This window comes from Microtus pennsylvanicus, chromosome 2, assembly GCF_037038515.1.
Source record: "Microtus pennsylvanicus isolate mMicPen1 chromosome 2, mMicPen1.hap1, whole genome shotgun sequence".
Taxonomy (NCBI): Eukaryota; Metazoa; Chordata; class Mammalia; order Rodentia; family Cricetidae; genus Microtus; species Microtus pennsylvanicus.
Genome location: NC_134580.1, coordinates 51134025 through 51156789, shown reverse-complemented (window position 1 = coordinate 51156789; position 22765 = coordinate 51134025). Strand labels below are relative to the sequence as shown.

Here is a 22765-nt window from a genome sequence, read left to right as displayed (position 1 = left end):
GCAGTTATGATATACTATAATATAGAACATAATATATTCATAAATGAATGGTAAGTGAAAATGGAAAATGTGCTACTCTTGTGATTGTTAAAATACTTTGCAGAACAGTAGGAAAAATGAGGCCCACTATGTGCACACTCCCAAACAACTTTCTCTAATGCATCATGGTAGCTGACATTCACCAGTCCTACCTAGAAAAGCGATACTTCATTCTTTCACACAGAGATGACACTCCACTGCCATTGAGAGGGAGGGAGGGAGGGAGGGAGAGAGAGAGAGAGAGAGAGAGAGAGAGACTAACGTGGGGAAAAACATCCTGGTCAGCCTATAGGGAAGCCATACAGCCCTGAAGCACAGCATAGATCTCATTGATGCTGACACAGCACAGCACAATATTCTTGAGGCTGTCGTTGCAATCAGATCTGGGAGATGTATGTGCTTGGAAAAAGGCCAATGAGATAAAATTCAAACAACAATAATGACAGTTACAGACTGAGCCCGGCTGAGTTACTAGACGTACACCTTTGTGTGGAAATTGCAGTTAGGTGTATCGTCCAAATAGCTGTGTTGTCTAAATAGGCTTCCAAGAGCTCATGGGGGCAGATGTGTTAAAGTCGTATTCATGGACTTAACCTTAGTCTATTATACTTAATGTTTTTAGCCTTCAATGTCCAATATTCTTCTTAGGAATAGGAAAAGCCACCCCCATTCCACAAATAAGGAAATCAAAGCCTGGAGAGTTACTAGCCTAAGGTTACCTAGGTTCCAAGTTATTGTTAGAGATAGGCAGTTCTACCCTAGTGATGTAACTGTGTGACAGGTTGAAAATACAAAATACAAGTGCCCAGAGTCTTTCCCACTTCCCCTTTCTTGGGTGGGATTCTGTCTTTACCCACAAGCCCAATCAGCATAATGAAAGGCGATGGTAGGCAGGGTAGGAAATTGGAGTAGAAATTAATCTGTATCAGGATGGATAGAGAGGTGTTCTGATAGACTATGAATATAAAAGGCAGCAGAGGCCACAGACACATTTTCAGGATTGACAAGATGTTGGGATGTGACTTCATCAGCAGAATTCTTGGGAAGAGAAATAGCCAAAGGGGGAAGTACATTGCGGCATAATGCTGCCTTTTACATCTTTCTACGACATTAGATCAACCTTCACTGTTCGTTAATGGCTCCTGCAGTTAGTGTTGGGTGTCTTTTAGCTAAGTCACCATGTTGTATTAGGCTCAGGAGAAATAAGAAGTCATTATTTACACAAGTACTCAGTTAGATTAAAACTCAAACTTAAACTGGGTGTGATGGTGCCCACTTTTAATCCCAGCACTCCAGAGGCAATTGGATCTCTGTGAGTTCAAGGCCAGCCTGATCTCACAAGTGAGTTGCAGGACAGCCAGGGCTACATAGAGAAGCCCTGTCTCAAAAAACCAAAAAAAAAAAAAAAGTGAAAAAGCAAACAAACAAACAAAAAACCTTGAACCTTAGTCATTTTATCACGTATGTTCCACAGCAGGCTTTTCTGCCCTCACTATAGATATTTTTTGGAAGTGGTAATTTTTTTTGTGTCTGCGTATATATGTGTATGGGCATGCATATACCACCATGAATGTTTGGAGGTCAGAAGCAATACCTTAACCTTCCCCTTCGACTTTCTGAGGGCGAAGCCATATCTTACTTGTGTCTTGTTAAAGCACTATGCAGTATCAGATATATAGTCCGTACTTAAGATATAGCTGGGAAATTAAGAATGGCATAATATTGGGGAAGACTTATTATTTGCTTGTTTAATCCAGTAATTCAGTTTCATTCTTGGATTCAACCAGATTTGATCCAGAATATGGGCTAAGTAGGGAAGTTTCGCAAACCCAGTAGTCAAGAGCATGGGTTCTGGAAGGATCGTGATTCACTTCCAAAGTCATCACTTGCTGGCTGTGACATTTTTCAGTCTTTAAAATAGGTCACATAGTCTCTACCTAGATGAGTTGCCGTGATGACAAAATGATCCCAGAGGAAAGGCCCTTTGCACCATGTTTAGCGAATAGGAGATAACTGATGAGTGACAGCTTCTGTTGTTTTATTCCTATCACAGGTTCCCAAAGTTCCGTTGGGAAATCAGAGATACAAATATCTCCTTGTTCAAGGGCTAGAAAAAGAAAGAAAATGTCCAGATGTCAGGCCATTGTGCCCTCTCCCCACCTGCCAGGCCACAGCCACTGTACTCTGATTCCGCTCTCTAGATTAGTGCAGACCTCAGACAGTGGCCTGATAACGGGAGCTTCTAACACTTCAAAGGCAGGAAGTGACTCCCCTGGCAGGCAACAGGCAGCCTGGCAGAGGGCTCAGGACTTAAGTGTTGAGCTTTACCTCCCTTCACCCCAGCAACAAGGGATGAAGGGTTACCATATTTGGAGGAAAGATACTCTGTCCGATAACGCCACATCTCATGCTCTTAGAGGAGCAAATACAACTTTTCCCTTGAGAGGAGGCATTTAGAGTCTTCCATTCAGAAAGAAAGGGACGTGTCTGTCATGGAAGTCAAGTTCGAAGTCTTCGGTGTGGGCCCAAATTGCTTTCAGCCTTGTTTGGAATTTACAGCAGGTGGGAGTGAGTGCCAGTGTTGCTTAATCTAACAGCCAGTAGGCAGGTCTACGTGTACTGAGCAGGCACCACGGGCCAACTAAGACTGTACAGACAAGTGTTTGCTGGAGCGAGAGTGCCATTTTGGAGGTCTTCATCAGCACATGCTCAGAGGAGGGCAGGCACACGAATTGTTCCCACCCTGTGGCTAGGATGCACAGGACTGAGACCAGACCCCAGATCTGCTGTCACCATAAGTCCATCCTGACTGTAAGAAAGAATGCATGTCAGGAAAAGGAGTTCTCTAACTCTAACAGGAAGAGAAGTGAGAAAACAAGGAATTACACTGTGTAAAAGAATCTTCATTAAACACAAACGACGGAGTGCCGTAGAAGCGGTTTAACCCATAGAAAGCTAGTTCATTTCTCTTTTAACAGTGTATGGCCTTTCACAGTATGGCTGAGTGGCTCTCAGATGAGTACAGTTCTGCCCCAGGGCAGACAACTGGCACTGTCTGCAAGACATTTCTGGTCGCGACTCACGGCAGTTACTACCAGCACCCAGTGAGTCAGGGTCAAGACACCGCTAAACACTTAGGAATGCGTAGGAGAGCGCCCCAACAAAGATGCCTCCAGCTCGAAATGTCAAACGTGCTGGGATTGGTTCGGCAGACACGGATTCCTGCTTATTTTCTATTCTTGGTTGTGAGCCAAATATATCACTCTCAAAATAGGTCAAGATAAAAACCAACCTAAGTGGGCCTCTTCTCTGCACAGGCAATAAGGCTAATTTCCAACCTCACTCCTCTCTTCTATTCATCATTTTCTCATTTTTATTTGATTTTATATTCAGGGCAATCAAAACCTTTAAAGCCAAATCACTTCTAGAACCCTCACAGGCATGCCATTAGAAGAATCAAGACCGGATGATTTAGGCAGGTATGCTCAATTAATTAATTAGTATACAGGCAAGAAGTTAGAAGAGGAGGACAAGGGATGGCGTATGGGGCTATAAAACTAAGCCTTGTGATCAGGGCTTCTGGTAGGAGATACCATATGTGGTTTTGGAGTTGCTGGTTCGATTTCTATCACTCCTTGTCCCCAAAAGACTTAAGAGGGTATCTTTTCACCGAGAACGTGATTAAGGGATTGATTTTTACCCTCCGGTTGTGGGAAGATAGAGGTCAGAATCTCTAACAGGATGCTGTCAGATTGGCACAGAACTTGCATGAAGAGTAACAATAAAGCTGATGCTATATTTAGACACTATCCTGTAACTTCTCACACGGCCTAGAAACGTGGAAAGCACCATGCTGTGGAGATGAAGATATTTGTGTGAGAGACCAGTGTTTGAGTTGGAAGGTTGGGCAAAGCTAATGGCCCTCTGTAGTGGGGGTAGGTCTCAGATTTGATTTTTTTCTTTTCTTTTTTTTTTGAGACAGGATTTCTCCGTGGCTTTGGAGCCTGTCCTGGAATTAGCTCTTGTAGACCAGGCTGGCCTTGAACTCACAGAGATCCACCTGCCTCTGCCTCCCAAGTGCTGGAATTAAAGGCGTGTGCCACCACTGCCCACCTAGGCCTCAGATTTGAATAGATGGAGGAATAAGTAATGGGTCATTCATGTTTGCTGCCAGGACTTTGGTCCTATACTCTTAGCTTTCAAGCTTGTAGATCATGAGACTTCTGTTTCCATAATTAAGTGAGCCCGTTCCTATAATAAGCCTCTGTCTTATATATGTTTGTATATTTACAAACACATATGCGTGCATATATATGGGTACATCTATGTCATCAATCATTTCTGTTTCCATGGAGATCTCTGAGTAATACAGTTAATAATCATGGCGGTAACACTAAACAGGAGCATTAGCCAAGTACTCACCACGCGCCTAGTATCATACTCAAGAACCTACGTCTATTTTGCAGCAACCAGGTAAGTGGGCACACTAGCTCCACTCCACAGATGAAAATAGCCAGGCTAAGAGAAACAGATTGCTAGGACAGGCTGCAGCAAATGGGGCAAAGACATGCAAAGGTGCTTGTTTATTCCAGAACTATTAAGTACGAAATACACTTACATAGGAGGGAAGGACTCTGTTGCCATCTCTCATCCCCTGATCCCAGTCTCTATTTTCCTATAGAATGTGGTTGGCTCCTTGTACGGTAAGAGGAGGAGTGGTTCTGTTGCCTGACTCTGCAGTTCTCACGGCCTCTAGGGAGCTCCAAAGGGTTCAGAACGGAGGGAACGCTCCCGTACTTGAAACTACCGAGAAGAAAAGAATGTGTTGAGAGAGCCGAGATTTCTCCTCTTTTCCTCAGTTCTGGGCAGGAGGGCCAGTGGGTGAGCAAGGCAGGGTGGGAAGAACTGGCTCACTTACTCTAGTATCACAGGCAGAACTGTTACTCGTGTAAGCTTAGCCAGTTCGAGTTACCCTGCTTGGATTACTCTGTGTACACATGAGGTTACAACAGTGTGTCCCATATATATATAAAGTTACTATGTGTCAATAAAAGTTTATTGTATGCATTTTTACAAATTTTAAAATCTCTCTCTTGCTCTTTCCCAATGGTGTGTGTGTGTGTGTGACAGAGAGAGAGACAGACAGACAGACAGACAGACTGTGGTCATGTGTCAGTGCACATCAGCTATATTGTGTGAGACTAGATGAGAGGCCCTTACCACCTTGCCTGGGACAGATTTCTTGTAGTACACGGCTACCTAGGCCAGGCTAACTCCCTCCCAAACTTCTTGGGCCTCTCCCTTCTGTGTTTCCCACATTGCCATAGTAGCTCTGGAATTCCAGCTGTGTACACATCACATCTGGCTTTACCTGGATTCTGGCCCTCATGCTGCAGCAGCAAGTACTTTTCTCCTCGCGCCATCACCCCTAGCCTCTACATTTAAAAGACTGACTATGGAAAACAAACCTAAAGCAAACCTTCCAGAAATCAGCTCTGATTCACACAGGTTAAATTGCATTTCCAGCTTCCGGGGTTTAAAAGCTGACATTTGCACCGCAGGTCTTCCAACATGCCTGCGTGAGACTCACCTGTGGGAGCTTCTCTGAGTTTTTGCTTTGTCTTGCTCTCTTCCCCTGTAGTGGACCAGAATGTCCAGGGGGGAGATTGGAAAGCTATATGTTGAACAAGAGGAACAGTAATGCTCATGAAGTCAGCTTGGCAGCCGTCCATGAAAACACCCACGTCTTTCCCCCAGTATTTAAATAGTAGTTATTTGTCCTTCAGACAGAGAAAAGTGGTATCGACTGTGGGAAAATGTGGTTTATAGCCTTGCTCTTTTCATATAACAAAATAACCAGAATCCTGGATATAATACAAGGCAGTGATCAGTGCTGGGTTGCATTGTAGGGCAGGCAGGGGAGGCTTGGAGACCTGCACAAGCTATCTAACTTACGCAAAGGTCCAGGGACTTGAGCATGTCCTAGCCTTCCAGTAGTTTATGCTTCCTGCAGGCTTCTGCGTACACATATTCCCCTGGACACTGGGTGAAGTGTCCCACAGCGCTTTGAGGGGGCAGGGCTGGAGGGGTTGCAAATTCTTATGCTGTGAGTCTATTAGAACTTGCTTTGTCTTGTACGAACATCACTTGATGGTATATCTGTCTTCAGGCTAGTACTTCACGTTGTTCAGAAGTGTTCCAGGGAGCTCAAGACATTGCTCTGAGCTCCAAATGGGAGGAATTAGGTCTACTCCTTTTAGAGATGGACCATAGATTTGAATTTCTAATCATGTTTCTGGGGATGGAAGTGTTTATAGCTGCTCTGGAAATTGTTATGAACCTCAAGTTCTTTCAGGAAAGAGATATGTCTCACTTTTCTCATTCTGTGCAGTATGTGTATGGGGGTGGTGGGGAATGTCAAAGATGTTCTTGACATGTTCGTGGAATGAGAGCATGAACATGCAAATAAACACACGAAGACAGCCACACGAGCAAAGTTAGCAGCTCTTCTTGTTCTTTAATGAGAACTGGAGCAGAGATTTCAGTATACGGAGTAAAGTCTATGAGCATCTAGGGGATCCATTGCTTTAGGTCTTTAGGAATCATTTGCCCTGGAAACCAGAAAGAACCTCCCTCTGCTGTACAGCTAGCGTGAATCAGATACCAGCTGACAGCAGTAGATGATTCCCTTGTACCACACAAATACGAAATGATGCATTTTGGGGATAAAGGACCATCCGGCCAGCTGCTCTCTGCAGGGATGCATTTGTACAGCCAATTAGTCTGCGGTAACCCCGTGACTCCATCCTTTGCACTGGATAGACGCAAGTGTCTCAAGTCATTACGTTCTGACAGCCGTTCTAAGAGCCCCAACATCCTTTCAGAGGAAAACTCAGTCCACTGGCACAAGCAATAATGAACCAAAGAGAGCACAGCTATGTACCTTGGAGTTCAGTCCTATCTGCCATTGAACTTCCCCTCCTCTACGGCACCAGCCAGCTGGCTGAGAACATTCTAAAGGATTGTTTTCTATTTTCTCTCGTTGCTTCTCTACCCCAGCTTACTCATCACAGAGCACGGAACTCTGCTTGCCTGTCTGTCAACTGTATGAGCAAACCTGCTTTCTCTTTCTTCCTGCTTGTTTCTTTATTCATGCATCCATTTCTTTGCCTGTTTGCACTATTTAGCCTTATTGAATCTCAGGAGCTTCCCTGTTGGCCAATCCAACAGCTTCTTCCATGGAAGAGTATTCGTACCTAAGATTCTCTTCTTTGGAAAAGGAATGATAGTAAAACAAAAAAAATCTTCTCCAGTTTTTCAAGAGAAAAGAGAAAAGCACTCTTCTGCAGGAGTCTACCAGGTACACCTGGTGTTTCTTCTTTTCAGTGCCTAGTGTCAAGGGAGTCAGAAGAATCTCTTCATGAAACACTGCTTTGCAAATCAAAGTGACAGCAAATTTGGAACATGGGCACACACTCTTGGAGCATAGGGCACCTCAGCACTTGATTCTTAACTTTCAGTGTATGCTGAACAACAGGACAGCATATCGTCGATCCTGCGGTTCACTAGTGGCCACGAGGACATGGACCACACTCTGAGCAGCAAGGGCAGGGGACTCCCAACTACTGTAGCACTGGACACTTTCGATTTTTGCAGTGATGGATGTGTCCTAACGGTTCTAGTACAGTAGCCATTAGCTACTGGACACTTGAATCATGAAGAGTGCGTGAAACAGCTTTTCTGTGGCCGTGGTGGTGGAGTTGGGTGTAGCATGTTTGATAAGTGTGAGTGTATGCGGGTGTGTGGCTTCATGCACTTGTGTGGAGGTCACGTGAGGCCTCCTACTCTGGTACCCTCCATTATATTAAGTTCAGTGAGTGTCTCACTGAATCTGGGGCTCACCGGCTAAACTGGATGTCCAGACAGCTTCAGAGATCTGCCTGTGTCCTCTTAGCAGAGCACTGGGGATACAGGCAGGTGCACTGCCATGCCTGTCTTTTTATGGGGGTGCTGGGACTTGAGCTCACATCCTTGTGTTTGACAGCAAGTTCTCTTAACCTTCTGAACCATCTCTCCAGCCCATGGAAATTACTTTTAGCTTTAATTTTACTTCACGTATGTTTACATGTCTGTGTGTGCCAAGTGGCTGCAACACTGTAGAATTGAACTAAGACAGAGATTGAGCAAGATGGCCTCAGAAAAGAAAGTCACCCAGCAAGGGGACTCCCTATGCTGTCACCCATATTATAAATTTGTTCTTGTCCACACCTGCCTTCTTCCTGTTCTCTTCAGTGTGGCTCACGGCTTCCCCTCTGCCTTTGTACAAGTTCCCAGAGTCACTGTATATACAACACGGTAATTAAGGAGAACTCTACAAACATTCCGAAGTGCAGAAGATTAGCTCGTTTACTCAAACCTCTTGGACTTGGCAAAAACCAAGCAAGAGACCTTAGGAGGAATGGATCACTTGTTAGGAGCCGTTCTACCTTGGAGTCTGTCTGGCAAGATTCTGAAATCAGGATCCAAGCTCACAGTGCTGTGGGTTTTGGTTCTTGGGTCCAGACACAAGGGACAGTTGCATGTAGTGGAGGAAGACAACAATAGCAAAGAAAGAAAAAAAAATGAAAAAGGAAAAGAAAAAAGAAAAAGAAAGGAAGAAAGAGAAGAAAAGAAAAGAAAGAGCACTCAGTATAACCAAGTTCTCTCCAAATGACAACACACTGAGTGCCGGGAAAGGGCTGGGCTTGCTCTGTCTAAACGGGAGTCAGCAGGTTACAGTCTGTGTTACAGTTAACGAGATTTGGAGATGTTCCCTGAGCTAGTGAGTACTAATTTCCATTGAGGAAAAAGTTATGAGGCTTGGATGTCTTAATGATAACAGATAATTTCTCTGTGTGGGCAGAGCTACAAAGTGTGTTGCTATGGAACTGTGCGGATTGGGCACTTTCTTTTGTGTACAGTTTTCCCCTCCGAGAATCCACTTGGCATGAGTTACAAACCTGCTTGGGGACTCTGGTGATTAATTGCTTGAACTGGCTGGTGGCCATCAGCAGGACCGTGCAATTTACCAGTTTCCACGTGGAATTATGAAGCTGAAGGTTTAATGGGATTTCAGGTAATAGAGCCCAGATGTCCAAAAGCGGGATGTTCGAGATTTCACCGATTTGCAAGGCTGTGAGTTTAAGCATTATTTATTTCCTGCTGAGATATCCCTCTCCCATCTTTATGCAATCTTGGACCAGTCAAATGCAAAGGCCTTCACCTTGACATACTGTATCCAGAGAAGCCATTCCTGTGCACACACCTGCAGCCAACAGTTCAGATACAAGCTCCCTGCCTTGTGGTCCAGGCTCTTGAGGTCAGTTTTTTTGCTAAGGATATGGCAGTAAGCAGCCCTTGTCCCACCTTGCTGTGCAGCACTCAACTTCCAAATTGCTTTCACACATTTAATTGCCTTTCAGTCTGTCAGGGTCCAAAGGAAATGGGCTGGGACTAGTATTATTATCTCTGTTTTGATGAGGGAACCAGGGGGCACAGAAGAGCAGGGATAATAACAACTCTCGGTTGTGCCATACTGTCTTGTAAAAAGTGCTGTTTCAATGGGGTTTATGCGAGTCTGCTCTTTGAAGCCTCATCATAGCTCGGGGATTATCAGCTCCACTTTGTTTATTTTTGTTTTTTTGAGACAAGGTTTCTCAGTAGCTACAGAACCAGACCTGGAACTCACTCTGTAGACCACGCTGACCTCGAACTCAGAGATCCTCCTGCTTCTGTCTCCTTAGTGCTGGAATTAAAGGCATGTGCCACCACCAACCAGTTATCAGCTCCACTTTGGAACGGGAGTACTCCAGTACAGAGAAGCTGCAGCACACAACTACTCATTGATGGAGCCTGCGTGGCGTGGTCTGTGGTATTCCGGAACCACGTACTACGCATCTCATTTCTTCCATGGAAATGTTTTCAGCATTGCCGACAAGATCCGGAGGTCACTGTTAACATACTGTCCTTTTTGGGAAAAGATTTATTTTTTTAATTTCCCTATGTGTGTAGGTGTTTATTTATGTGTGGGTATATGTACATGAGTGCAATACCAGCAAAGGCCAGAAGAGGGTGTTGGAATCCTTAGTGCTGGTGCTGCAGGCGGTTGCTGGGAACTGAGCTGGAAGAACAGTATGTGCTCTTAGTGGCTGACCCATCTCTCTAGCTCCAGGGTAGCATTCTTTTTTTCTAAGATTGCAAGCTCTTGTAACTAGTGAGTGATTGCTCTAGCACAGAATATCTCAGTATCTTCCCTTAGACTTATCCATAACACATCACAGATGAGTTGGTCAAATGCTGATCTCTGCTTCCTTCAATATGTCCCTGCCTAGTTTTATACTTCTTACAAGGTCAGTTTAGAGTCTACCTATTGATTAGAAGGTGTCACATATTCTTTCTAAACCTCTCTTGATTTGTTCTGCAACTTGGAATGATCCCATTGTGTGAACAGACAGAACAAACACCATTTCCCCCAGGCTGCAACTAACTATTGAGCTCTGTGCCCAGATCAACATTTTTTTCTATTTACCTTCCATCTTTCCCACAGTCTAGCTTAGGGTATGCTTGAACTCACTACTCTACCGCATCTAGTTAACAAGTCTGGGACTGTGGTTATGTCCGACCTCTTATAGCGTCAATATTATTTCCTGATTGCCATCTCATGTTCTATGCTAAACACTGGGTATATGAAGAATGAATATCAAATAACCCTCACTCTTATTCTCAAGCAATCCCTGGCATGCTGATCCGTATTCACAGTGAGAGTCAATGACTGGACAACGTCCTGTATCCTAGTATAGAAAGGCAAGATTCCTGAGACATGAGGAGGCACAGGAGCCCTTGCTGCTGTTTACAGATAGGACTGGGAATTCTGCCCAATCTCTTTTCTGGTTCGACACTTCTCGGAGAAGGGGACTGTACTGTATTCACCGGAATACTTAGTACAGTCTTTTCAACAGAGTGATCATGGCACAACTAAAGAAGGACCATCTAAGACGTGATGGGATTCTCACATTATGGCAGAGGCAATCTGGGCGATTCTTCTCCTGTCTTGGCCATGGCGGTAAAGACAAGGAAGGTGGACACTTGCTGCTGCCCATGCTTTCCCCACACGGCCCTGACCCAGGCAAGGGAAAGACAGGAAAGCCCTGGCACACTGTGCAAGTCAGTGAGCAGTGTAGGGTAAAACTATAATTGTTTTCACTTCTGTAAGATGTCAGGGAATGCTTAATATACTATCTTAACATAACAGTTTGGGAAACCTTCTCCAAACCTACTCCTGCCTCAAGGACTGCAAAGCATTTAATATTTTAAATTATTCCCCTTTCAGAATGGTAACTGATTGTTTGGTATTATGTGGCCCTTATAAAACAGTCTGTAAAAATAAGTGTGTTTCATTTCACTACCCTTAAAACGTTTGGGTTTGGAGCATTGTAAATACATTTTATCCACGCTGAAGTTCGGCTGGGATACTAGGAGGTAGGGCTGGCACCAAGCGGCGTCTCATCCTTCCAGAACTGAGCTAGGCTGTCTTACAGCCGAGAAGTGTGTGTGGGAGAATGAAGGGGACAGTTGCCCCTGTGTGGACTTTCTGAGAAGTCCAGCTGCTTCGTCTCCCTGAGCCATCTGAGCGACAGCCATCTCCTCTGTAAGTAAAGGGAATCCAGATGTTTTGTAGCCATTTTTAAACATAAGATCTATCACCATATTTCACCCCATCTGTCTTTGCTAGGGTTTTTGCTGCAGTGACAAAACACCTAGATTAAAAACAAGTTGAGGAAGAGCTTATTTCACTTATAGTTCTAGGCAACAATCAACCACTGAGGGGACTCAGGACAAGAACTTAAACAAAGAAAGAGCCAGGAGACAGGAGCTGATGCAAAGGCCATGGGTACTGCTTACTTGCTTGCTCCCCATGGCTTGTTAAGCCTGCTTTCTTATAAAATTCAAGACCACCAGCATTGGGGGTGGCACTGCCTATGATGGGCTAGGCCCTCCCACACCAATCACTAATTAAGAAAATTCCTTGTAGGCTTGTGTAGACCCCAATCTAATGGAAGCATATTCTCCGTTGAGGTTCCCTCTCCCCCTCTAGCCTGCATTAAGTTGACATAAAAACTAGCCAGCATACTATCCAAGCTGCATTTTAAAAAAATGTACTAATAAGACAGAGCAGCAAAAACCCAGTACTAATTAAACCATGATAGAATGCTTTGCTAGTCCGACATAAGGAACAATATCAGCCTGCTATTGCTTCATGCTTTCTGACATTAGCTCTAAAGAACCCAGCAATTTCTCTGCCTTCGGGTACTAGCATCAAGCGTGATAGTCAATCCCTCTGCATGGATTTCAGAAATAAAACATGACACACCTTCATTTATTTGTTATGTATTTCTATCTGAGTGCAAAGCTCAGATTTCTGCTTTGCAAAAACATATTAAATTGTGGTTATACCTTCAGTGTCAAAATTTGCCTCACGGATGGTGCTGTTTCATGACTTTTGGCTTGCGAGATACATTTTTGCTTCAATGCCAAATTATAGTGTAATATTTCAGAATCTGTTTTAAATAGCAATTAAACTTGGGTGAAGTGATAAAAATATGAACAATCAGAGCCAAATCCTTACACAGAAGACTGCCATATGACCTCCAGTTGTCACAACCCTCCCGAGACTGTAAAATGTACAATCTAGAAATGTTAAAATCATGGAAAAAGTGCACTTCAAAGGCATTGGAAAACAGGAACTGAAAGTTTATCATAGATCTCGAGCTCAGTGGACACACAACAAATCTCAAGTGTCTCCCCTTTTAATAAGGGTAGTGAGAGCCTGGTGAGGATCCAAAGAGGGCACCGAGGCCTGATCTCATGTTTTGGAAAAGAGACAAAAATGCTGGATTTTAATCTGATTTTTTTGGAGTATAATTCATATTTCAGGAGCTATAAAACCATGACTGGTCTTATTTATTGCAAATTCTACACCATGGTTTGCCTTCCTACCTTTCTTTGAAAGGCATCTTTGAAACCTGGGCCAAACCTGTCATGAGTGCCTTCAATAGAATATTTCAGAGATGGTTAATGTGCTAGCTCTACTTTCCTCTTTCTTTCTTACTACAGTGTGTTTGTTTCTCTTTCCTCTTTCAAACGTTGTCACATGCAATCAATACTCCCAGAAGCTACATGGAGAGCCCCACATGGCGGGAAACTGAGTGTCTCAACTGACACCCACATTGAGCAGTTAGACTAACTCCTCACCATTTGAGCAAACCATCTGGGTTGTGGATCCTCAGCCCCAGGTTATGGGACAGGGAATGAAAAATAAAGAATTCCTTATTAAGCCTTTTCCAATTTTCAAAATTATGCCTGAAGAACCATTGATGTTTGGAGCCGCTGAGATATGGTGCAATGTGTTTTGTAGAAATAGATAGCAAAAAACCACTGCCACGTTAATTTTAAGTGGCTTTGAGCAAGACTTGTTCTAGAATCTTAAGAAGCAGAAGCTGGAAGTCAACTTAAACTCACTGCTTCCTAAAGTGAAACTTTTTAAGAATTATTCAGTACTCTGCAGTTACTAGGCTACACCTAATGATTACAATAGGAAGTTTACAATTCTAGAGGCCAGGGGGTAGACGATGTGCCTGTTGTGTAAGTATGGTGACCTGAGTTGATAGTCACAGAACTCAAATAAAAGCAGGACAATGTAGTGTATGTCTGTAGCTACACTTTTGGTGTCAGAGGTCAGAGATAGGTGGATTGTTGTAGTCATCCAGTCTAGCCAACTTCGACCTTCTTGATAGTGAGACATGTCTGTTTCTGGCAGCACCAATTACTTCAGAGAGGTTGATGGGCATTGAAGAAACTCATTATGAAATTTGTCTTCAGTGTGACAAAGTTAGCCATTTGGGTGAGAAAGTGCTCTTGCCTGGACTGCTTGATGCTATGCTGTATGAACTGGACATGCAGGACCCACAGAAAACTGAGTGCTAAACTTTCCAAAAGATGGGATGGTTCCTCAGGGTCTCTGCTTCACAGAGAAAATTGCCAGACATTCTGCAGGACACAGAATTAAGCAACTGATGAACTTTGCTATTACAAGGTAGAACAGATCTTTAAATTTCCTGCTTCATGGAAAAGTCTGTTGAACACTATGGGTTTGTAAGCTGAAGATGGATGCCCCAACATTACAGAAGAACTTTTGCTGACTGTTCAGGTAGCAAGATGTCTCTGTCAATTCTAGAATTTTGGAAGTTTCTTACAATGTACTTCCTGTTTACTTAGGTAACATATCCTTCTAGAATCTTTGGTGGAGTTGAAGACAGATAGTTATAATTTTCCTTAGTTATGATCAAAGATAAATTATATATAACTTTAGATTCACAAAGATAGGATAGATGACTAAATAGTATAACTGCAACTCTTTCTTGATACTTATTTTGTTATATGTAATTTTACTATGTGAAAGTTAAAACCTCCCTTTCAAATTAGACAGAAAAGGGAGATGATGTGCAATTCCCCTCTGTATGCTTTGAGTATGTTTTATTACCACTGGCTAATGAATAAAGCTATTTTGGCCAATGGCTTATCAGAGCAAAGCCAGATGGGGAATCTAAACAGAGATATATATATATATAGAGAGAGAGAATAGACGGAGTCAAGGAGATGCCATGTAGCAGCCAGGGAGACAGACACCAGAACCTACTGATTGGGTGACCGGAAATGAACAAACAGTCTCTGGTTACAGTCTCTGGTTACAAAATTCTCTATCTAAATGTATAAAATTGTAAAGAATGAATGAACAATTTTTAAAAAAAAAGCAACCAAGCATCAAAACAACAACAGCAACAATAATATAAAGTTAGACAAAGGTCTTAGCACATAATAAATATGAAAGTCTTCAATAAATATGAAAGTAAGAAAGGAGAAAGAAGGGAAAACACAAACAAACAAAGAAAAAAGAACAATTTGACAATATCTTTTGGTGATACTAATGTGATTGATCTTTGAATAATACCTGCTTTCTGGCAAGGTATGGTGGCACATGCCTTCAATCCTAGCACTCAGAAGGCAGAGTAGATCTCCGAATTCATGGGCAGCCTGTTCGACAGAGTGAATTCCAGGGCTGCAGAGAAAACCTGTATTAAACCTCCTCCCTGACTAAAATAGATAGATCTTTCTGCAGGTCAGGGTATATACTGATAAATAGCCCATCAGTTAGAGTCAATATATTTATATCTACTTCACATAAATTATTTATATCTACTTAAAGTAGGCTCTTAAAATTAAAACAAAACAAAAAACAAAAACAGAATTTGCTCAGTGGTGAAGAGTAACTTGCCACTCTTCTAGAGAACATCTGTTTGGTTCCCAAAACCCATATGGGCAGCTCCCAACCATCTGGAGCTCCAGTTTTCCAGAATACAATACCCTCTCTGACCTCAGTAGGCACTGCATACACAAAATGCACACACATAGAACCAAGCATACGTGTATTTGCATAAAATAAATACTTTTAAAAGATACAACAGGGTCAAGCTTTTCATCTTCGGTACAAACTGAGGTTAAGGAGACAGAGCTCTTTTTGCAGTCTCAGAGAAATATGCCATGTGTAAGAATGTTACAGACTTGTTTTGTTTCATTTAGAAATTGGGAAGTGGGGGAAGTAATTGAAGTTTTACTTAGCACTGGATTCCATGCTAACATCTGTTGTTTCTTTCCTTTGAAGCTATAGGACTCATAAATTTATAATTCTTCCCCACGACTTGCTGGCTGATGACACTGCCTATTTCCGGAAGACGAGCCCTGTAGTAATAGACAGGGCAAAGGCGGTAGAACGATAGCAAAAGGGTAAGGCAGAGGTCAGACAGATCCAGTCCTGGGTAAGAGGTTAAGCAAGGAGGCCAACACCCTACAGTCACTATCTGATAGAAGAATTTATCTGGCTTCCTTAAAAACATCTAAACAACAGTAACGACCAAGTTAGATGAATTCAATTTCTCTACATGGGAAATATACATCTTATTTCTCTTATAAGCCAAGCAATAGTCAAATCCCTCTACTTCAAAAGTTCAGGTCTGGCAATTTCGATAATTTAAGACAGGTATTAGAAAACTCTAGCACCAGTGTGACAAATATGGCTCACCACATGCATTGTAAATAAAGTTTTATTGGAACACAGCCACATTCACGCGTTGATGTATTGCCTGCAGCCACATTCAAATTATAATGGAAAAGTTGAGCATTGCTACAGAGAATGGGACTTCTGTTGGCTTCTTTACAAAACACTGCGCAGGCCTCGGATAGAACTGTCTCACACTGCACTAGATCTGCTAGTGAGAAAACTTCGAGGCACTTATAAGCTACAAGGGAAACGGCTGTCATGATTTTCTAAGTATTACCCATTCATCTTTGCTCACAAGTTCTGTGAAGTAAGGTAGCAGGACAGAAATAGCCAGGACCAACAGACAGTACCAACTAATAGTAGTTGGTAGCCAATCGGGCAACTAAGGGAAAAAAAGCAGTAAATCGGGACAGTGTGTATCTATTTAGAACAACCTCGCCATTTTGTAAAGAGTACACAATATGTGTAATAATAGAATTATGAGATTAATTGCAGGTCTTAAAAGAGTAAGTTTGAACAATCTGGAAAAGTAAACTATGAGAATTCATTCTTACTAGTTTTTGATGAAGTATTAGGTATGTGTCACTATGTTGTGTGAGACTTAAATTTGCTGAAAGACCCTGTGTGTAATGTGTGTGTTCATATCCATCCACTAAGCCCACTCTCCACGTAGCTTTTTTGTGCCCGTCCCTGCTCTTAGGATTCCTCTCTTGGACCCTTGTGGTAGTTTTCATTTCATCTCTCACAATCTTGCTTTTTGTTATAATCCATTCTTTATCTCCCTCTTCTTCCTCTTCTTTTCTTACACAGTATTTCGTGTAGCCCCGGATGATCTGAATTTCTTATGCAGTCAAGGCTGACCTTGAACTCTTGATTTTTCTGTCTCTACCTCCCAAGTGCTGTGATTATATTTGTGTGCCACCAGAGGGGCTTGTTGTAAGCTATCTCAAACACCTTTACCCAGTTAGCATCCCTCAAACACTCCCTGTCTTGTTCACCAGCTTACTCCAAATGTGTATCATCTTGGGCAAAGGACTGTGCCACAGAGGGAGAGTGAGACCTGGGTGGGGAAACTGCGCCTGCCATACAGTTGAAGTGTTTGGAAGGAAAGATGTAATTAACAATAAAAAAATAAATAGTATAAAATACTAACAAGACAAAAGATGTCAGATCTCACAGGAGAGGGCTCACTTGCACCGCTTGGTTCTAAAGAACCAGAAACCTGAGCCAGGTCTTTCAAAGAAAATGAAATCATGGAAAAGTAAATTGTAGGAAGTCAACGCTGAGGCCCACTTGTGTTTGGGAGCTCCCTATGACTCCCTACTCCTAATAGGTAAACCCAAGCACATGAGGCCCTTGGAATCATGACGCACACCTGCACGCCCACAGTCTTTTGCAGAAATGACCTCTGGCCTAATTCTTGCTGGTGCTTGCCTGACTCAGATTTTTCGGCACGCTATGCTTCTGATACCCTCAAACGCATTCCCACTGCCTGTTGTTTGAGGTCTAAGTTCTCCACAGGGCCTAACCTGTGGAGGGCTCTATGTCATTACGTGTCTATATGTAATATTACTAGTTACAGCTAACACTTTGTCTCTACCATGGCTAATTCATGGCTCAGGTTCTGCCACTTCTGTATTGGTCTGTATCCAGAAAACAAGTGACCCCATGACAGCTTCAATAGGAAGTTGCTATGAGGGCCTCAACACATCTTCTTCCTGGTTGCTTTTTAATTTTTGTCTTATGGTAGATCAAAAATAAATAGTTCACAGATTCTTACAGGGGTTCAACCTACACTTTTAATTACTATTTTAAAGTTTTAGCTATCATACAACAAAAGTATATGCTCAACTATGTTCATGGCAGCATTGTTTGTAATAGCCAGAACCTGGAAACAACCTAGATGCCCTTCAACGGAAGAATGGATGAAGAAAGTATGGAATATATACATATTAGAGTATTACTCAGCAGTAAAAAACAAGGACTTCTTGAATTTTGCATACAAATGGATGGAAATAGAAAACACTATCCTGAGTGAGGTAAGCCAGACCCAAAAAGAGGAACATGGGATGTACTCACTCATATTTGGTTTCTAGCCATAACTAAAGGACATTGGGCTTATAATGCATGTTCCTAGAGAAGCTAAGTAAGAAGGTGAACCCAAAGACAAACACATAGGCATCCTCATAAATATTAACCTTCATCAGGCGATGAAAGGAGACAGAGACAGAGGAGCACGGGACAGAAATCTCAAGGTCCAAATCAGGAGCAGAAGGAGACGGAGCACGAGCAAGGAACTCAGGACCGCGAGGGGTGCACCCACACACTGAGACAATATGGATGTTCTATCGGGAACTCACCAAGGCCAGCTGGCCTGGGTCTGAAAAAGCATGGGATAAATCCGGACTGGCTGAATATAGAGGACAATGAGGAATACTGAGAACTCAAGAACAATCGCAGAGGGTTTTTGATCCTACTGCACGTACTGGCTTTGGGGGAGCCTAGGCAGTTTAGATGCTCACCTTAGGAGACCTGGATAGAGGTGGGCAGTCCTTGGGCTTCCCACAGGTCAGGGAACCCTGATTGCTCTTCGAGCAGATTAGGGAGGGTGACTTGATCGGGGGAGGGGGAGGGAAATGGGAGGCGGTTGCGGGGAGGAGGCAGAAATCCTTAATAAATAAATAAAAAAAAAAAAAGGAAAAAAAAAATAAAGTTTTAGCTATCAAAGACACTATGGAATATAACATGACACTTTCATATATGTATACTTTTTGGAACAATTAAGCTGAGTTAATTAAAACATCAATCACTTCTTAAAAATCATTTATATTTTATTTTATGTGCACTGGTATTTTGCCTGCATGTATGTCTGTGTCAGAGTTTCATATTTCCTAGAACTGGAGTTGTAGACAGTTGTGAGCTGCCAGGTGGGTGCTGGGAACTGAATTCTAGTCCTCTGGAAGAGCAGTCAGTGCTCTTAACTGCTGAGCCATCTCTCCAGCCCCAATATATCAATCACTTTATACATTCTTTTCATGGTGCAAATTTTCAGGTCTACCTTTTATGCTCATCTACATAATTCACTATTAACTATGGCCACCATGTTCTCTGACAACTCTCGAAAACCACATTGTTTGTTCAACTTATCCAACTGTATCTTCCATCTTCCTCCTCCTCCTCCTCCTCCTCCTCCTCCTTTCTCTAAACCTTTGATAATCACTGTTCTAGCCTCTGCGTCTTCGTGTTCAATCATAGGAGATCACATACATATGAAGGTAGTGTGGCATCCACATTTTGCCCCTGGCTTATTCTAGTTTATGTAATGTTCTCCAGTTCCATATGTTATTTCAAAGGTTGACTAATAGTAGTAGTTGTGGCAGTAGTAGTAGTACATGCCACATAGTTTAACCATTTATCCACCCATGGACACTGAGGTAGAATTCTTGTCAGGCCACATTTTAAATAGTGATATTTCAGATTAACTATATTCCTGTGTTCATGAATTTTAAAGCATATAGTTCATCTTAGGGGCAGAAAACCAAAAACAATGGGCCAGATTTAAATGGTGAAGAACAGGGAGGTGAAAATTAGCAGTTGTGGCATCGTTGCCTCACATCTTCAATAACATCTCAGAAGTGAGCAACGCTGTCCTTAAGAGGTCCCACTTAAGGAACCCACAGTCCCCTTACAGTTCCCATTGAACCCAGGCCAGGTCCCCACTTTCTCTTGTTCATCTGAACCCTGCAGGCATTTGTGTGCATGTTCTTTTATGATGCATGTTTGGCTTCATGTTGTTTCATGAGTGTGCTTGCTTGCTACACGTTTGTTTTGGTCTAACATCCACATGCAAATCCCTGAAAGGGTGAGTCTGGACTGTCTATTTCTTCTTGGTCTTTTTCAGTGAATGGGTAGCATAGTGCTATTCCAATAAGCAAGTGTTTTCTAAGTAATGAACCTCTCAAATGATCTGTACCATTTAGATTTTAATCTAAAGTAGAAATCTTACTTCAAATAGACAAGGTAATTTTGCTAACATCCCTGGATGGATTTGAAGACAGCAACAAACTCTTTGATGCCTTCTCAGTCAGAAGCCCAGGTCTAGTTTCTCTTCCTTTGAATGCACACTGGCTTCTAACTGCTTTGGCCAGCAAATAATGGGATGGGGGCTGAGATACTACAGCTCCAGACTAGATGAGGACGGGCACTCTCATTTTTCACTAGAAGTCAATCTACTTCTAGTGAAAAGATCATATGGAGAAGCTCTGAGAATATACAAAGAGAAGAGTCTTGCTTAGCCATGGCTTCCATGATCCCTGCTAACTCAACAACAATGGTTCTGAGCTATTAGGCCAGCCTAATGGCATGGGACCACCTGGGAACTACATGTAAAGCTATGTATTGCTAAAATATCATTCTACTGAATACTGCCTCAACCCTAAATATGGTTGTTGCTAAAGTCATTGTTATAAGTTATGTGTTATGCAATAACGTATAAAGGAGGCAGAATTTCTCTCTGCATTTCCTGTCTTTCTGCATGATCTCCTTGTTTTAGAGTTATTTTATACTCTATACTATAAAATAATAAAGCTAGATTAGCATCTGGGCAAATAGAGATAGAGAGATCAGCCTGGGAATTTCAGGCTTAAAGTTGTGTGAACTTTTGTCCGGTAGCTCACACCCCATTCCTCCCAGGGCTGAAAAGGGTGGGTAGCAATGCATCTCTCGCCCATTCTGATGGATTATTGATTTTATAAAGCTATTTATACATTATCTGGACCAATATAAATAATCTGGCTGTGGTTCTGTATTTTGTGATTTCTATGGATGCTAGGCTGTGGGATATCAAACTTGACAATCTGTATGAAAACCTCACTTTAGCGACATATCTGAAGACTGTATTCTTAGAGAATCTGCTAAAGAGTCTATTTTTAATTAACCGCTACTTTCTTGTACCATTGTTATCATATTATAAAATTATTTTCCCAAAGAATTATTTTCAATTCTTATTTGTTTTCTCTTTAAAATATGTATTTTATTAATTCTTCAAGAATTTCATATATACACATAATGTATTTAGGTTATAGTCACCAATTTCTCTACTAAATTCTTCTACATCTACTTGCCATATTCTTACACTCCCCCCTACACTCAACTTTAGGGTCTCCTTTCTTTGTTTTGAAATCCCCCGAGTCCAATCAGTGCTGCCCATATACTCATTGGTATTGCATCATCCAATGGAGGCCACGCCCATTACAAAAAGTGACCCGCCCACTCCCAGCAATCATTAGCTGTCAGGAGGGTCTCATTTAAAGGTGGGGATGATTGTGAGCCCTTTTCCCATTCCATGCTGTGATGCTGATGGGCTTCAGCTTGCATAGGAATCATGAGGAGAATTGTTGCTGTTCTACGTTCAGGTAAGCAATGGTCCTGTCATGTCCAGAAGATGCTGTTTCACCTTGGACCTCCATGGCCTCTGGGTTTTACCATCCTTTCACGCCCACTTACCATTCATCTTTCAACTTCTTGCAGTCAACTGGTGGAACCATTGGGGAATAATTAAAATGAGTGCAGCTTTTGCAGAGATGTGCCATCTAGACTTGGCATCCATGAAGAGCAAAGCCTCTTTCCCCCAAAACAAGTTTTCTAACTTTGGGATACAGTCACTTTGTAATCAACATGTCCTTGTCCCAACTGTCTCAGAGGCTTAAGTAACAGGGGGTGGGAGACATGTTTTGCAGATAAGTCATAAGTTGCGATATCAAGATATGAAGACCTTGGAAACACCTGGATGGGCTCTTTTAAAGAAATAAAAAAAAAAACAGGAGAGAGAATTTGTTGAAATTAAATCGAGATAAGAAGAGTAGCTTTGAGAAATTAAAGACTTATGATCAAAGGAAAGAAGGGTCTAGATATGCTTATATTCTCTGTTTTCTAGTTAATATTTGATGCTACATAATGAACAAACCATAAATTCAGAATTCTGTTGGTTAAAATCATCTCTGCTCGCCAAGAGGTTCACAGTCTTGGAGGTTAGGCATAGGGCAGAAAGAAACACAAGCAAGTACATTATAACAAGAGGGTGGCTATGCCAGTGGTGTGGAAAACACACAGAGTAATTAATCAGCAGTGGGAAGGGCTATTTAAGCAAAGTAGAACACTATTTAGAATATCAAGGAGAATGACAACATTGCTGAAAAAGTTCGCTGGAGGCAGATGTGGATGAATGGAGAGGCAGAGCTCTTCCTGGAACAGAATGAAGTTAGAGATGCATCCATCAGATATGGCTTAGTCATAGGATGAGTTAACTGAGTGAGGGATTGGGGAGAAATGGGGCTGAAGGAACCTGCAACCTAAGCTGGTGCTTGGAGACAGAGCATAAAGGGGCAAGTACAAAGACCTTTGGGATTAAAATTTTGCTTTTGTTTTCAATCATGTAGGCACGGGGAATGAGGAATGTTCTAGAACCCTGGGTATACTGCAATCATAGCTTATGACTCAGAAATATGCTTTTGTAGCGTGTTACAGTTTCCCTTCTACATCTTCTGGAAGAACTATTTTCTTACATCTTCACTG

At 42.3% G+C, this 22765-nt stretch overlaps 1 protein-coding gene across 4 annotated transcripts in view; it reads right to left on the bottom strand.

Annotated features, from left to right (window-relative positions):
* Positions 1-22765, bottom strand: part of Samd12 (sterile alpha motif domain containing 12) — a 389695-nt gene that overhangs the window by 3904 nt on the left and 363026 nt on the right. For 2 of the 4 annotated variants that reach the window (XR_012909646.1, XR_012909647.1), the window contains exon 5: positions 4658-4842. The exons of the other annotated variants lie outside the window; for them this stretch is intronic. The gene's annotated coding sequence lies outside the window, so the exon portion shown is untranslated. The remainder of the gene's footprint in view (positions 1-4657; positions 4843-22765) is intronic. 4 annotated transcript variants of the gene reach the window in all.